This window comes from Chrysemys picta, chromosome 3 (assembly GCF_011386835.1).
Source record: "Chrysemys picta bellii isolate R12L10 chromosome 3, ASM1138683v2, whole genome shotgun sequence".
Taxonomy (NCBI): domain Eukaryota; kingdom Metazoa; phylum Chordata; order Testudines; family Emydidae; genus Chrysemys; species Chrysemys picta.
This window is the reverse complement of record NC_088793.1, coordinates 21,223,539-21,239,728: the sequence shown is the minus strand read 5'-3', so window position 1 is coordinate 21,239,728 and position 16,190 is coordinate 21,223,539. Positions and strand designations below refer to the sequence as shown.

The 16,190-nt window shown below is 42.4% G+C and overlaps 1 protein-coding gene across 6 annotated transcripts in view; it reads left to right on the top strand.

Moving 5' to 3' along the window:
- KLHL29 (kelch like family member 29) overlaps window positions 1–16,190 on the top strand; it is a 540,917-nt gene that overhangs the window by 354,940 nt on the left and 169,787 nt on the right. The gene's annotated exons all lie outside the window — the stretch shown is intronic.

Below are 16,190 nucleotides of genomic sequence, written 5' to 3'. Positions count from 1 at the left end.
CGCTGTAGCGCCACAGTTTAGATGCCTCCTACATCGACGGAAGGGATTTTCCATCAATGTAGTTAATCCATCTCTCTGAAAAGCAGTAGCTAGAAGAATTCTTCCATTGACCCAGCTGTATCCACACTGGGAGTTAGGCTGACCTAACTACATCGCACAGGGCACAACATTTTTCACAGCCTTTAGGGACATAGCTAGGTCGATCTAATTTTTAAGTGTAGACCAGGCCTAAGGCCTGATTCAGCATGTGCCTAGTTGTAAGTACTTGTGTAGTCCCATTGAAGTCAATGGGATTGCTTAAAAACCTTGCTTAATCAGTGCCAGTAGCTTCAGGTGTTCCAGATGCAACCTACCACTCCCCATCCAATTGTGGGCATTTAACTTGCAATATAACTCTGGCTGCTTCAAACCATAGTCTAATCTCATTAGGGTGACCAAATCACAGCACTAAAATATTGGAACACATTGGGGTGCCGTCAGCCCCACCCACAGTCAGCCCCACCCCTCCCAGGGTCTGCCCCCCCCTCTGCCCCAGGTCCCGCTCCCTCCCTGTTCGCCCCCCCTCCACCACGCCCTTCCTCATCCCCCCAGCCCCCTGTTGGCTTGCTGCGTCCCTCCTCCGTTCCCCTACCCACCTCTTGCCTTTTCACCCTCGCCACCCGTCACTCGCCTCTTCATCCTCCCGCCCACCACTCACCCCTACGGCGCCAACTTCCCCTCTGCTGGGTGGGTGCTCACCCACTCCCCACCTCTTCCCGCCCTCGCTCCGCCCCCATTCCACCCCTTTCCCCCAAGTCCCCGCCCCTGCCCTGCCTCTTCTCCACCTCCTCCCCTGAGCGTGCCGTGTCCCCACTCCTCCCCCCTCCCTCCTGGAAAGCGCTAAGCGCCGCCAAACAACTGTTAGGTGGCGGGAAGCACTGGGATGGGGGGAGGAATGGGGACGCAGTGTCCTGGGGGAGTGGGGGAGAAGAAGACGAGGAGGGGGGGAGCTTGGCTGCAATTTTTCCCTGTGAGTGCTCCAACCCTGGAGCACCCACGGAGTTGGCGCCTCCCTCACGCTCGCCTCCTTATCTGAATATCGGGACAAATGGCATCCCAATCGTACATTGATCGGGATGCGGGACAAAGGGTTAAATATCGGGACAGTTCCGATTTTATCGGGACATCTGGTCACCCTAAATCTCATGGCGGAAAATTCATTATCATGGCAAGCTTTTAATTCTGGTTTTCAAACTCTTGACTATCAATGAAGTTAACGCTGCTCCAAACTCTAGGCTTGCAGCTGTAAAAGTACACCTCTACCCCAATATAACGCGACCCAATATAACACGAATTCGGATATAACATGGTAAAGCAGCGCTCCGGGGCGGGTGGGGCTGCGCGCTCTGCCGGATCAAAGCAAGTTCTATATAACACGGTTTCACCTATAATGGGGCAAGATTTTTTGGCTCCCAAGGACAGCGTTATATCGGGGTAGAGGTGTAGTCTCAGCTCCGTTGTGTGTTAGAACACAGACATATGAGGCAGGGAAACAGTGGGATACTTGAGTTCAGAGAAGCTCCTACTTAAGGTGAGGAAAGGGTACAGAGAATGCCAGTCATACAAGGCCAAAGCAGAAGAACTTAGTACCCCTATGTGTGATTGGGAACCTTTGTACCTAGGACATGTTCAGAAGCAGAATACGGAGAAAACCACCAATTCTAACCAGTGTTAACTGCTAACCGATTAGCCGTGATATTTTTCATAAATTGCTGGCTAGACAGCTGTTTTCCCGGGAATTAGATTTAACTAGCTTCCCTATGTAGGGTCATCAGCAACTAATTTATTCCCTGTCTTTTAATGGTAAAGAGAGACAATGAAGCATGCATATTCAAATGCCTCAAAAGCAGAGCTTGTTTTGCAAAAAAAAAAATAGGGCATTTCTTCCTCCACTTCTAATCTTGAAAGCCTTTATTTATAAAACTATAATTTGACTTGGCAAATCTAATGTCAAACAAGCATATACCAAAAAAAAGCGGGGGGGGGGGGGGGGCGGCAGGGGGCCAGGGAGGGAAGAGAGAAGAAAACTGAGTTTTGAAACCCGACCTTAAAAACTTGCTGTGGTAGAGTAGGATTTTATTGTAAACCATGTGGGTTTGGATGTGGGTTGTTTTTTTTTTTTTAAATTGTTTTAATTTCTCCCCTAGGGGATTTAAGGCTCTACAGTCCAATTGATTTCACGCTCTTACATGATAGACGGCTTGCTCTCAGAGAAGGAATGGAAACACATGTGATGATATCAAGCTGTTGAAACATTTAAAGTCAGAACTGGTTCTTTACCATTTTTTAAAAGATTTTCTCTCTTTTTGGGGGGAACCTTGGTCAGCAATATAAGAAGATCTGCTGCAGACAGCCTTAGGATCTCTCTTATTAAATTCTTGAGATTTTCTATTTTATTGTTTGACTTGACAGTCCAGTCTTGCACAGGTCTGAATAATTACAGAACAATCCCCTAATTGAAAGAACAGATCTTGCCAGTCAGTACTCCCCTTATTCTGATTTTTTTAGACTTCATTAGTGAACTGATTTGAAATTTCACATTTTGTTTCCTATAATTATGTTTCATTTGGCTGAGTTGTATTCCTGTAGGGGCCAAATTAGAATGCATTCACTCAAAACTGTGTTTCTTAATTGGTTACTTCTATTTAAAGCTAAGCAAATAAATTACAAAAAATTAAAGGCACTGTTGATATGCTGTTTCATTTGCAATAGGTCAAAGTGATCTTCTGTAATGTATGACTGAAGAAGTCAGATTGTTTGTGTTTTCTGGAGTGTTAACAAGAATAGTTACATACAGCAGATTTTCTTTCTATTTACGGTGTAAAGGACCAATCCTGCGATGTTTACTCATGCAAGTATTCCCTTTAATTGTAATATGACTTCTTGCATAAATAAAGATTTACTCACATGAGTCAGGCTTGCAGGATTGGCCTTTAAGTCTTTCTTCCTAACTGGGTTGTGGGAGGCGATCCTGTGAGGGTTTTTTGTTGTTTGTTTTTGTCACATATTAAATACAATTTTTTTTATATTTAGCCTCATTAATGGATTTCCTATTTTAAAAGCAGCTATTATGGGAAAAGTAAATAGTATTTTAAAAAATAATTACTTTTATGCATCATGTGTGAAGAATTGTATCTCTGTGCTTTGTGAAATGTGTGGGATCTATTATCATACATGATCAACAGTAGTACTGAGATGTGACTGGTTTAGACAGTAACTGCCTTTGGGCTGAATTTACAGTAAGCATTTCTAGCTGTCATCCAAAGCCATGTCACCTTAATACAGAAATGTCTCACAAATATTCCAGTACAGAATTAGCTATTGCACTTCATCCCTGTTTCAAGTCCTGTTCTGTCTTGGAAAGATAAGTGTCATGGGAATTAGAAAGGAAAGTATATTCAGAAGTATGCGCTGAGGATCTACTGAAGCTCACATAAATAAATGTGTACATGCTTGCTGTAGAATATGAAATTATAGCAAGTCAAGAAGAATGTTCAAGTACAATTTTAGTATCTTGGGGCTAGACTGTCACTTGCCCAGCCCACCTGCTTGGAGGAGGAAGGGGATGTTAAGTCGCCCCTTTACTCCCTCACACATGCTACCTGCATTGCAATTCATAGCACAATGTAGGAGAGCAACCTCTTCAGGGCTGCTGTTTCACCTTCTGCACTGTTGAGCCTGGAGTGGGGCAGAGCACAGCTGAGCCAGCACATGAGATGGGTGGAAGTAATACGTATCAGATAAAGGAGTGGAACAGATTACATCCCTTCTGGAGTAACGGGGGAACTAGGTACCAAACTGAGATTGAGTCCTCATGGGGCCGCACAACCGCATGTTTCCTCTTACTGAGGGCCTGTGGAAAATCCACAGAATAGTCCTGCCATGTGTACAGTACTACATTCAAATTCCAAGACAAGCTCTGAGAACTTCTCTCAATATGAAAAGTGTATTTTTAAAGCAATTTGATATAACGTCAACCATGGAGGCTAACAAGGTTCTGTACTGCAGTGCTTTCCCCTGCAATTTATAATTAGTCTTGAGAGGCTTTGGTTTTAATTTATGAATTTTGATGGATAATATTGCTGTTTATTTCCAAGTATTTTTCTTTTATATTTTATTGGTTTTATTGTTTTTTTAACTAGCAAGGAAAATAAATCAGATGCTAATTGTGGTTCAGAAAGAAATAACTGTAGAAGTCATCATAGATAAAGAAATAAAATCTGAGCATTTTTTACCTATAATACTAATTTCTCAACACTTCATTTTCAAGCATTATCAGACATCATGAATTAAAACCAAGGTGATGCCTACAAATGAATACTGTTGCACCATCACTGACCTAATCAAAGGGAGCATTTATACTCTTCACCCTTGACCTCATTACACTGGAACTCTCATTAGCCCTCAGACAATACTAACTTTTATTCTTTGTAAATGTTGACTTGGTACAATGCAGGGTTTTTTTGATGATAATCATTCATTTCTCTTTCTATGCAAAAAATGATGTTTACTGACTTAGGGCTTATTTTTAAAGGGGCTTCAACTTGACCTGCATTTTTGTGACTGTAACTAATTCTGAGCGGAAAATTAACTGCAGGTGCAAAAGCTAACTTTTAGCCCTCTAACTACCTAAGAGAAAGCAGGGTCCTGTGGTTAAGGCTTTGGATTGAGACACAGAAGATCTGGATTCAATTTTTGACTTTGCCACAGACTATTTGTGTGCCCTTTGGCAAGTCATTTATTCTACGTGTCACACTTCCCTGTTTGTATAATTGTGATGATAATACATCCTCTCTAATCTCCTTCATCTGTTTTGTCTATTTAGACTGTAAACTCTTCAGGGTAGTAAATGTCTTTTACTATGTGTTTGTAAGTGCCTAGGACATTGATGTCTTGATCTTGTTAGGCCAAAATACAAATAAATAATAACCTGTAGGCCCAATGTGGTACCTAGATATCAGCATTCTAGCACATTCACCCCCTGTTTTTAACTTGCAAATAACTGCATGTACAATATCAGACCCTTTAAAATATAATCTTTCCAAGATTAAATATAATGATTTTAGGGAAGCTTTAGGCACTCAGACACCACAGTAATCAGCAGAACGAGGTTGCAATAATAATTTTCACCAATTCATGCTCCAGCGGGATTGTTTTCAAAGTTCACCACTGTATCTTAATGCCACCATGTGTCAATTCTTCACATACAGAGAGTTTTAGTGGAATAGTCAAAGAGAATTTGTAAGTCCTACATCACTTACAGAATGGATGGTATAAAAGATAGGTATTTGATCTGTAGTCAGTTTTTTTTTTGATTGATGAACTGGCAATCCAGAGCAAGTGCATGTCTTCTAATTTCTGATTTACAACCAGCACATGAGAATCTAATTGCTACAGTGTATTTTATTGGGATATTTGCAAATTAATTAATGAGAGTTGCCTAACTCTCTTAAAAGTAATCTGCTGCCTGATACCTTGTTTAATGCTACTTTTTTAAATAGTCAGACCTGGTACCCTTGAGTTCACCTCCTTTTGAAAGTAATGTGTGACCAATCTTACCTTGCTTATGTCTTGTACTGGTAGGTGGTGTGGTTCTGCCACCATAAGACCCTGTCCATGATAGAAATGGGGATATATTTGAAAATATGATTTAAAAAAAATCTGAACAATTGAAACAATTTCTCCCTGCCCAACTTCTTCAAACAATGGGTGGGGATTAAGGCTTTGAATGGGGGAATTGGTTTTGAATGTGGACTGTGGAACAGGTCTATGTCCAAAATGGTTTTGAAAAACCACACTCAAGACGAGGTTCCACAGAATATGGTTTCTGAATCCCTTTAGCCTTGCCCATGCCAACGTCAGCCAACTATTTTCAAAATAAATGTAGGGGGAGTCATGTCTGACCTTTGTTTAGTTTTATTTTCAAACACTGCTTGCTCTGTAATTTGGTCTTGTCCATTCAGTGTTGTAGCCACATGGAACAAAGTACGGACTTTTTTTTAGAGTCCTACAGTTGTCTGGGTCACCCTTTGGATTCACACCATGTAAGCAGCAAATTCCCATGGATGATTTGCAAAATTCTTTGGCAGGCATTAATTATCATGCCTTGGCTACTGCATTTTCCTCCTCTCTGGCCTTTCTGACACCCTGACTTCACCCACGTGAACCCACCAAAAACTCTGCTTCAGAGTTCATTTGGACCATCTTAAAATCCCTTCACTGGCTCCCTGTATCCGCCCAAATCAAATTCAGACTCTTTGCTCAAGGCTCTTAAATTTACTTTCTAATTTCTATGAATCTATCTTGTTCCCCCTCTTTGTTCCCCCTCTTCCTTGCCCTTCTTTCTTAGCTTGTGCCACTTATATGGATGTTCCATTTGTGTCATTTTATATGCCCACCCGTCTACCTGCTTTCATGCTATTCCGTATGCTTAGAACAACCTTCCTCGGGTTTTTCTTTATCAGTGACTAAGACACAGTAACAAGATAAATCACAAATTTCTGCCCGGAGCTTGGCTGTCCCTGGCGTTTCTCTCAGGATTTCCTCCCTTGCCACGGGAGCAACTTCCACTTCCACTATAACTTCTTTAATTTTCTAGTAGAGTTAACAAGAATATACTGAGTCAGCAGAAGTTCAGCACCTTACCCACTCAGCATTAACCTGTGCAGATGGCATATCAAACAGGTGGTGATTGTCAAATACACAGAAGCATCACAGACAGTGCTGGAGGATGCTCAAAAGATGTGGACACCTGTATAGCAGAAGCCACCGCTATGTTCTGAGCCCTTCAGCAGCTTCTGTGGAGACTGTCACAGAGTCTGGTCCAGGGGTCCCCAATGTGGTGCCTGCGGGCACCATGGCGCCCGCCGGGGCGTCTAAGTGCACCTGCGTAGTGGCCGGCGGACGAGCATCCGCCGAAATGCCGCTGATTTCCGGCGGCATTTCGGTGGTGATGCCTCTGGATGACGCTGCTTCTCGGCGGCATTTCAGCGACGACGCCTATTGACGTTGCCGCTTCTCGGCAGCTTTCGGCAGATTCTCGTCCGCCGCCACGGTCCTCCGTGGCTCGTCATCTGGCACCCGCCAGATGAAAAAAGTTGGGGACCACTAGTCTGGTCTATGCCTCAGCCTGTAACCTGTCTCCTGGAGTGACCCCTCTAGTGTGCCGGACCCCAAGGACACATACACAGTTCCACAGGAGCAGGCTCACGGCCTCTAAGGCCAGGTCTACACTAACCCCCTAATTTGAACTACGGTACGCAACTTCAGCTACACGAATAACGTAGCTGAAGTTCGAAGTACCTTAGTTCGAACTTACCTTGGTCCACACGCGGCAGGCAGGCTCCCCCGTCGACTCCGCGGTACTCCTCTCGTCTAGCTGGAGTACCGCAGTCGACGGCGAGCACTTCCGGGTTCGACTTATCGTGTCCAGACAAGACGCGATAAGTCGAACCCGGAAGTTCGATCGCTCGCCGCCGAACTACCGGGTAAGTGTAGACCTACCCTCAGACTCAGAGATTGGGCCTTTGACATCAGTGATCCATGTCTCTCTCCATGGCTCATTCAGCCAAGCCAGACTCCTGTGGGAGGCTTGTACTGTGCCCCTTCAGGGCACAATGCTCTCAGTGAGTATTTACAGTGACACAGGCAGCCGTTTCAAAATAAGGTCACCATTTATTAGAAACCTGGCACACACAATCTGAAAGTCCTTCGGTTAGCCCAGAGAGGCAGAAGTTATGCCATAGTCCACCCTGTGCCATGATGAGTCGGCCAAGCAGTCATGGCCTCCATCTGCAGCTTTCTCTCTCTTCCTCTTTCCCCTCCTCCGTTTCCTTATCTGTCTTCCCAGGGTTTTCTGCTGTTAGGTGCCGATGGTTCAGTCATTGGGGTGTCTCTTTGTCTTGCTGGATGTTCTGATTTAGGGTCAGTTTCAGTCAGTTCTTTAATGACCTTACTTATTCCACCCGGACGTACCTCATGCTTCCTGCGCTGTTTTAGCAGGAGACAATGTTTTTTACAATGCGAAGTGCAGTGGGAAACTGAGGCACACATAGGATTCATAAAAATGTTTCAGAAAATTCTCAGTTGGTCACAAAGACATCATGACATGAAGTTTACTGTGAAGCTGAAGATTAGAACCACGTGTATGCCAACTGTATTGTACAGCTGTGAAATTCTCAAACTGGGGGTCGGGACCCCTCAGGGGGTCATGAGATTATTTCATGGGGGGGTTGCGAGTTGTCAGCCTCCACCCAGGGGTGAAAGTAGAAATAGGGACTTACCGGTAGCCCCCGGAAGGGGCGGGGATGGGGGGTCAGAGCCAGCCCCGGCCTGCCCTGTACCAGTAAGTGCCCTCCCCCTCCCCCGCCAGCGTAGCAGCAGCAGCCAGGGGCTGTGGCAGCAGTTTAAAGGGCCCAGGGCTCAGCCGCCGCTACCACCCCGGGCCCTTTAAACCACTGCCGGAGCCCCGCCATTACTCCAGGGCTCTGGGGGCTATTTAAAGGGCCCAGGACTCCCCTGCTTCTACCGCCCCGGCCCTTTAAATAGCCCCCGGAGCCCCGCTGCCGCTACCCCAGGGCTCCAGCAGCGGGGCTCTGGCAGCCCTTTAAATTGCCACCTGGGGAAGCCGGGCCGCCCCAGTACGGCGCACCGGCTCTTGCCGGTATGCCGTACTGGGGCGTACTGGCTTACTTTCACCTCTGCCTCCACCTGAAACCCTGCTTTGCCTCCAGCATTTATAATAATGTTAAATATATAAAAAAGTATTTTTAATTTATAAGGGGGGTCGCACTCAGAGGCTTGCTAAGTGAAAGGGGTAACCAGTACAAAAGTTTGAGAACTACTGATTTACAGGGAGGCTACATTCCTTTGGGATTTGATGTTATGATAATGGCAATTTAGACAGACGAGCCCTGCCATCCTGTTACTGTTCTCTGCTTTATACTTTATCTGTGTAGCCCATTACACATCTATGGTGCTATTGTAAGCATCACAATATATATATACACACACACACGTTCTGGAGATTCTGAAGTGGGCTATCTTAGAAGAGAACCAAAGGCCTAGACACATGTGGATTTATTGAAGTGCAAATGTTTGGGAGTCTCGCTCAAAATGTTTGGGAATATAGGAGACCATTGGTCACTCATCTGAAAACAGAGCAGTGTCTGAACTTTCTTCAGAAGAAGTGTGAAGGAATTATTTCCTCCTTTTTGTCAACCAGAACAAGAACCAGAAGGATTCTGTCCTATATTACATTGTTTTTAAAAGTCTCAACAGGCTTGTGAAATAGAAACATTTCAGAACAGAAACGCTGCTCACCCTGCTGTACCTTGAGATTACAGATGATATGGTCCTCTAACCCACGGCAAAACTGGGCTTTGAACAGCAGCTATTTTAAATAATACTAATACTGTAGGACTTATATAGCGTTTTACATCTTCAAAGCACTTGACAAACATTAATTTAAAAAATTAACTGCTTAACTGGAAATAATTGATGTTCAGGTTTTGTAAGACAAAAGGACATAAGGACCTTGTCTGAAGCAAAAGCAGGAGTAACCATTGTAAACTTAGATTTGGAATAAGGAGATAGACAACTGCCCATTTGAAATATTTTGTTGTGTGTTAGTTTGAGATGTTCTCATATGCAATAAAGTTATTACTGATTTCTGTTCTGTATGTTTAAAATCCATAAAAATACATTTTCCAAAGTAGGAAATTCTTTGAACGGCAATCATGGTGGTTTGTGTAAGAGAATTGTTACCAGCAATAGGTTTTTCTGATGCATTTCTGCACATTTGCCACAAGGATGTGCAGGTAAGTCCTCCATGTTGCAATATATGAGTTTAATGATCTGTATAAACTTGTATTCAGTCTGTCTTCCATTATGGATATATTCAAAACCTGTTGTTGTGCTATTTATATATCTGAGGTTGACAACATATCTATCTCCACCCTCTCCCTCCCCCCCCCCCCAACACCAGTGACACCACACCATCTTTATGTTTGCAATTTAGAGCAATTGTTTTCCTAACTGGATGCTCTGGGAAGAGTGGAATGTAGGGTAAATTCAGGACAAGCAATGAAGTACATGAGATAGCAGGAATGATGCTTTTACATATATAAGTCCCTGGGCCAGAGCTACACATAAAGCCTCTGCAATATTGCCTTCTATCAAATGAGTTCAGAAGTCATAGGATATGTCAAAAGCAATTAGCTTTTCAAGTAAGAGCCTCACCTCTGAGGAGGAAAAAATCCATGGAATGTTTTCAGGAGCCGGAGACTCAAGATAGTGCTTTGTCTGAGAATACATGCATGCACTTACCAAGACACAAAAATCTAGTGTATTACAGGGGTTGGTTATCTGATAAAGCCTAACACTGGTAAGATTTCCTTCCACGGAATCTGCTCTTGATAGAAGCACCATGTAAGTCTTTATGTAATGCATCATTATTTTACCTTTTTGTGAGGACTGCCTTCTTGACACACCACGTGCAGCAATACAAACAAGTGAACTCAAGGCGTTATCAAAGATCCTTTAATTTACTTTCACGGTGGTAAAGTGGTACTGAGAATGCCTCCTGACCTTAAGAATAAAGTCAGTTCAGAATTTCACCAAAGCCCGGAAATCATTTTACCATTTCTTTTTCTTCCCAAACTCTTGGAATAAAAAGAAAGGCTTAAATTCATTGGATGTGAGCGAAACACGTAGCTACTATTTCAATAAGACTTGATGTTCCTTAAAGTTAAAATTCTCTTTCTTTTCAAAGCCTATGAGAAAGGGCAACATAGGAAATACTTGTACAAAGTACAGTACTGTAGTTATTTATGAAGTGAAAGGCAGCTATATAAGTGGACAGAAATAATTTCTTACTATAATTACAATGCACAATATAAATATATAAATATTTATTACAGAAAATAAAGCTAATTTATGGGAGAAATGGCTACTTCACGTGTACTAATGAAAATGATTTAATACAGTGCTTTTCATACGAAAGTACCTTTGCAGACTTTACTAAATTATCAACTATAGGCTTGCTCCTAATACCCTTGGACTCAGGGGGAGCAAGATTGGGCATGAGGAATTGTTTTACTCAGCATTGGAGTGTGGCCATCTCTGGGGCAGAATGTGGCAACACTATAAAAGTTTAGGACAGGAAGTGAATAAGTATATTGGACCCAATTGAAACAAAAAGGAGAATTTTAGGAATATAGATTATAATTATCTAAAAAACCTAGAATAATATGCTAACTCCTGGGGAGTAATGACATGGGATATTTAATGGCCACATCTGATTAGGATTTGGGTGTTCTGTCTCGTTCAAGAGGCAGTGCTTCTAGTAGCATCGCATCCTCTAAGCATTTAAGCATTGGATCAGTCCTAACTTAGAGAGAAGAGTGCCACTTTGAACTGCCAGCACCACTTCCACTTGTATTTGGGCTTTCCTGGCAGTTTCCTATCCAAGTGCTGACCCAGTCCCAAACCTGATCAGTTTATGAGATCTGATGATGCTGATGATGATCAGTTTCTGAGATCTGATGCTCACCACACACTCTTTTTTCCAGGCATTGGTTTGGCCAGACTGCTTTTAGGAGAAGAATTCTCCATGCAGAGGTCCTTTAGATATTCCTTCCCCTAGAGTCAGAAATACTGTTTCTTGGTGTTACTAATGTAGTGGAAACATCATAGCTAGGAACCTCTGTAAAACGGAGTTTTATGAGGTTTTTTATAGAGGTGAACCACCCCCCCCCCTTGGATGTGTTTGTTGGGGAAAGAGTAATTTCTGTTTCTGGTATATAATGATACAGTGAATTGGTGTGCATGCATGCTTGCTAAGCACTGCTCACTATTGGATGGAATCAGAACTACTGAACTGTGTCTCACGAGCCTATATTGAGATTTATTTGCTAATGTAGATTCTCCTTTAGTTCAAATGGTAGGGGTCTGCACTTTTGGAGCAGGAAGATCTGAGTTCTTTTACTATGAACAAGACAGCTCTAAAGTGTTATTAATAAAAAAAAATCCTTTAATCCACTTTCACAATGGAAAGTGATGCTGAGATCACCTCCTCATTGTAAAGTCAGCTCAGAATTTTACCTCAATGAGGAAAACGTTTTGCTGGCAAGAGGACCAATCAAACCATCCTGATCTGAAACTGGGGGAATTAAAGGACCAAATGCTGAAGATGAGGGAGGGGGGTTCTTTTTAATTTATGAAATTACTAATAAACGTTCATGATAAGTGACACGCTAGGTTCGCTGGCAGAAATATTACCCCATGTAGTTAATTACCATTATTTTCACTGCTCTGTTCTATTTCACATCATAAAGTGGGCATTATGAAACGAACCAGCTGATTTGGATAGTGAATGTTCAAACTGGGCAAAGGTTGGATGAAAATGCACCGTCTTGGACACTGATACTGATACTTGCTAGTCAATAGTCAGGTTTTCAAAGTAAGGACTTATACAGTCAATCCTTCAGCTACACTTTCATTCACCTAATGTATATCTTCACATCCCTGATTCCAATATTGGTGCCCATCCACATGACCACTTCACACCTAAGTGGCTGTGTGCATTAAATACCTGATTCTTTGTGCACCTATTAGGTATTTGCAAACCGATGCTTTTTGCCCAGTTTCACGTGCCTAACTTTGAAAATCTGGCACCAAAGAGAATTTCTGTGGTGCTGGTGTTATACATTGGATTGGTAGACTATTAGTATCATTGTGCAGAATTAAGTGTTTTAAGTAAATTGTGTTTTCGTATGGGTCAGGTTGATCTTGTAGCAACTCCCACAAGTGCAGAAGGGCTACTTATAAATTAAATAGATTCTCCTCCTGTCAAGCCTTTTTTGGTATACTAAGGAAACAAAAAAGAGAGGAAAATATAAATCAAAATAATGTGAATGTAAGTCCAAGTTTCAATCTTCTGTCTGTTGTAGGTAATTACCCGTTAATTGGCTAAATGACAGTTTTCTATTAAAGAAAAGTTTTGTTTAGCTTTATCATGATGAGAAATTATGTAATTGCTATCATCCCCACATTGAAAATGATGAAAGCATTGCTCTTGTGTGATACTGCTTTTAGCCAGTATAATATCAAAAATGATAACAGTATGAAAATTGCACTGGCTGCTTTCATATTGTCTGTGTTGAATACCTCAGTGATATGGTACAGGTAATGACAGGTACTTTGCAATGGATTCATTTGCTCCTTTTTCTAGGCTTAATACTACAGTGAAATTAAAGCACAGCATTACGCAAACCAGGCGTGCCTGGATACAGTATAGACCCAGTGTTAGAGACTGAGCACTGTTAGACTTTGCTATTCTAGTTATGATAATTAGATGATTATAAATAGGGGTTGGACATTAAATCATTTGTTTCGGAGTTAACAAGTGAAGAGGAAGTATTTTTAATTTCAGACCATATTTGTTGATTGATTTTTTTAAATTAAATTCTGCAGAAGCATCTGCCCCATATTCTGGTCTTGATGGTTTAGAGATTCTAATTAAAAATAAAACAAATAAATACCAAAGTTGTTTAACTTAGACAAGCGATTGCTGTAACTGTGCTGTAACAGTATTTTCTTTGTTGCTATGGCTTGGATTTTTGTACAAATTTTGCAAATATAATAAAGCTACTGGAGCGCCTCAACCAAGGAAATGGGTATATTCAGGGCAAATAAATTACATTACTACTGAGCTCTACAAAGTGCATTTATCCTTGTGAATTTATATAGTTTTAGCAAATCTGTCCCAAAAAAGGGCATGTTTTTGACTGTATTTTAACTGCATAGACATTATTAATATTTCAGGATGTCCAAGTCAAATCTGAGCATATTGCAAATCCAAGGGAGGGGATTTAATTTTCTGATGACCTATGCCATGACCGCTGCTCCTAACAGACTAAGAAGAGTTAACTTTTGAAAGTTGAGATATACGCTAGATATACAGTCCCGTCTGTCACAGCCAGTATTTTTAACAAAGAGTCACATGTAATAATTTCAATAAAATACTATGGCAGGCACATATGAGTCATGTTAAATAGTCGGTGTGCCTCAGGATAAAGTGACAAGCTGAATAAGGAAGGAAAAGGGAATAACAGTGGTTCTTGTTTAATATAAAACTCCCTACAACCAGTTTCCTCCTCTCCATCCTCCCTCTTTGCCAACATTTGGACCCTTTTTCTGTGGACAGGTTTTTGTGGTGGGGGGAGTCTTTGGGAGCAGGGTGGGGTCTGGGACACAAGGGTGTTCTCTTATGTGCATTTTGGTGAATTTTAGGTTATTTTACTCCTTTTCTTTTTAGAAGGGTGATGAAGGGCAGAGAAAATTACCAAAATGTTATGGGAATGCTTAGGATGTGTGCTCTCTCTGTCTCTGTGAGCAAGGGACTGAGTGAGAGGGTGCTAGAATTTCAGACCCCCAGCTTACCTGAAAAACTGTCCCTTCATTATGTCACCCTTCCCTGCACTCCCTCCCATGTCACTGTGATCAGAGAGATGAGACCTCCCCTCTCTGTGGGGAAGGGAGCACAGGGAGTGCTATGTGTTCACCTCCCCACAGCACCCCTCATTGTGCTTCTCCTTGTTCCCCCAGCCCTTATGTCAGGCTCTCATTCTTTCCTTACTTTCTTGTTTCAGTTCTTGAAGGAGAATGTTGCATCTCTCAGCCTGGCCTCCCCAGCCCAGTCACCTGCATCATGCCTCTCAGATTCAGTGGAAGGAGCTGCTTTCAGCTCCCACTGACAGCACCTGAGGAGAGCCAGTTTTGGTGCTGGGAAGAGTTCTGAGGGACCGCAGAGGGAGTGAAAACCTGCTCACATGTTGTCTGGATAGTTGGAAAGGTGCTTCCACACATTGTCAGTGCTCTAGCAACGCTGAAAATACCCAGGAACAATTTCCAAAGCTCAGGGCAGTTCCAGGCTAACTGGGTCTGTCACATAAGAGCTGGCCATACAGTCACTACACTGGTTGACAGTAGTTGTCAGCAACAGGTCCTCTCCTGAACTGGTGAAGAAGACAGTTTAACTGGTGGTGCAGTTGGGACATGGCCATTTTCAACACCAAGAGAGAGAGCGTGATTAAGATATGATCTCAGCCCAAGTGACTGTGCTTATTCACTTGGTCTCAGTCACACTCACATATTGCTTAAGAAATAAGGTTGTCAAAGCCAAAAGGAAACAACAGAAAGCCAGTCCTCTTCAGCTAGTTCAACACTAGCATCTTAAAAATGTGTACAAGAGAGTGAAATTGGGGGGCAGACTCGGGGCTTGGACTTGAGCCTGGCTGATTCTTTCTGGGGCTCAGGTAAGAACTTGGACAGTCTTTCCCATGCTGCCCTCAGAAATCCACTTTTTTCTATCACATTCTCAGAAGGACTCTTAGGGCTTGCCTACAGACAAAAGTAGTATCACTTTAACTATATGTACATAGTTAAAGCAGTGCAGCCCCATCCCCTACCCCCAGTGTGGATGCTGATATACCAGTATAACAATGCTTATACCAGGACAGGTGATTCCTGTAAGGAAAGGAAAATAAACTATACCAGTATAACTGCATCAACACTAGGGGTTGTACCAGTATAACTATTGTGGTAAAAAAATCACAGTCCTAAGCAACATTTCTTATACTGGTACAAACCTATGTGTAGACAAGGCTTTAGTTCAGAGTACTGTGTATTCTAGGACCACAGATTCCAGGCTCCATAAGCAGGCATTGTCAGAACAGAGTGTAGCAACTCCAAAGGAGCTATGTCATTGATGCGTGGGTTAAGGGCCCCGAAGTGCACACTAATGAAACCATTATCTTCTCAGTGATTTGTGGATTAGAGCCATTCTTGGCAGACTCTGCTATGATCATACATTGGAGAACATAGGATTTCAGTGACATCTTTATGATTTATTTACATATTACCATAAAATAATCAATTTAACACACAAAACTCCATATTAAAAATTACGTTAAAAGTTTAGGTCAAATGGCTGAGAGATGAGGATTTGCAGACTGCTCAACCCTTGATACCAAAAGGCTTTGAGAATAATGTGAGAACAGAAAGGAAATGTTATCCACTGGTTAGAGCAGGACTGGAATTCAGAATTCCTGGGTTTTAGCTATGACTGTGCTACGAGTTCTTGCACAGCT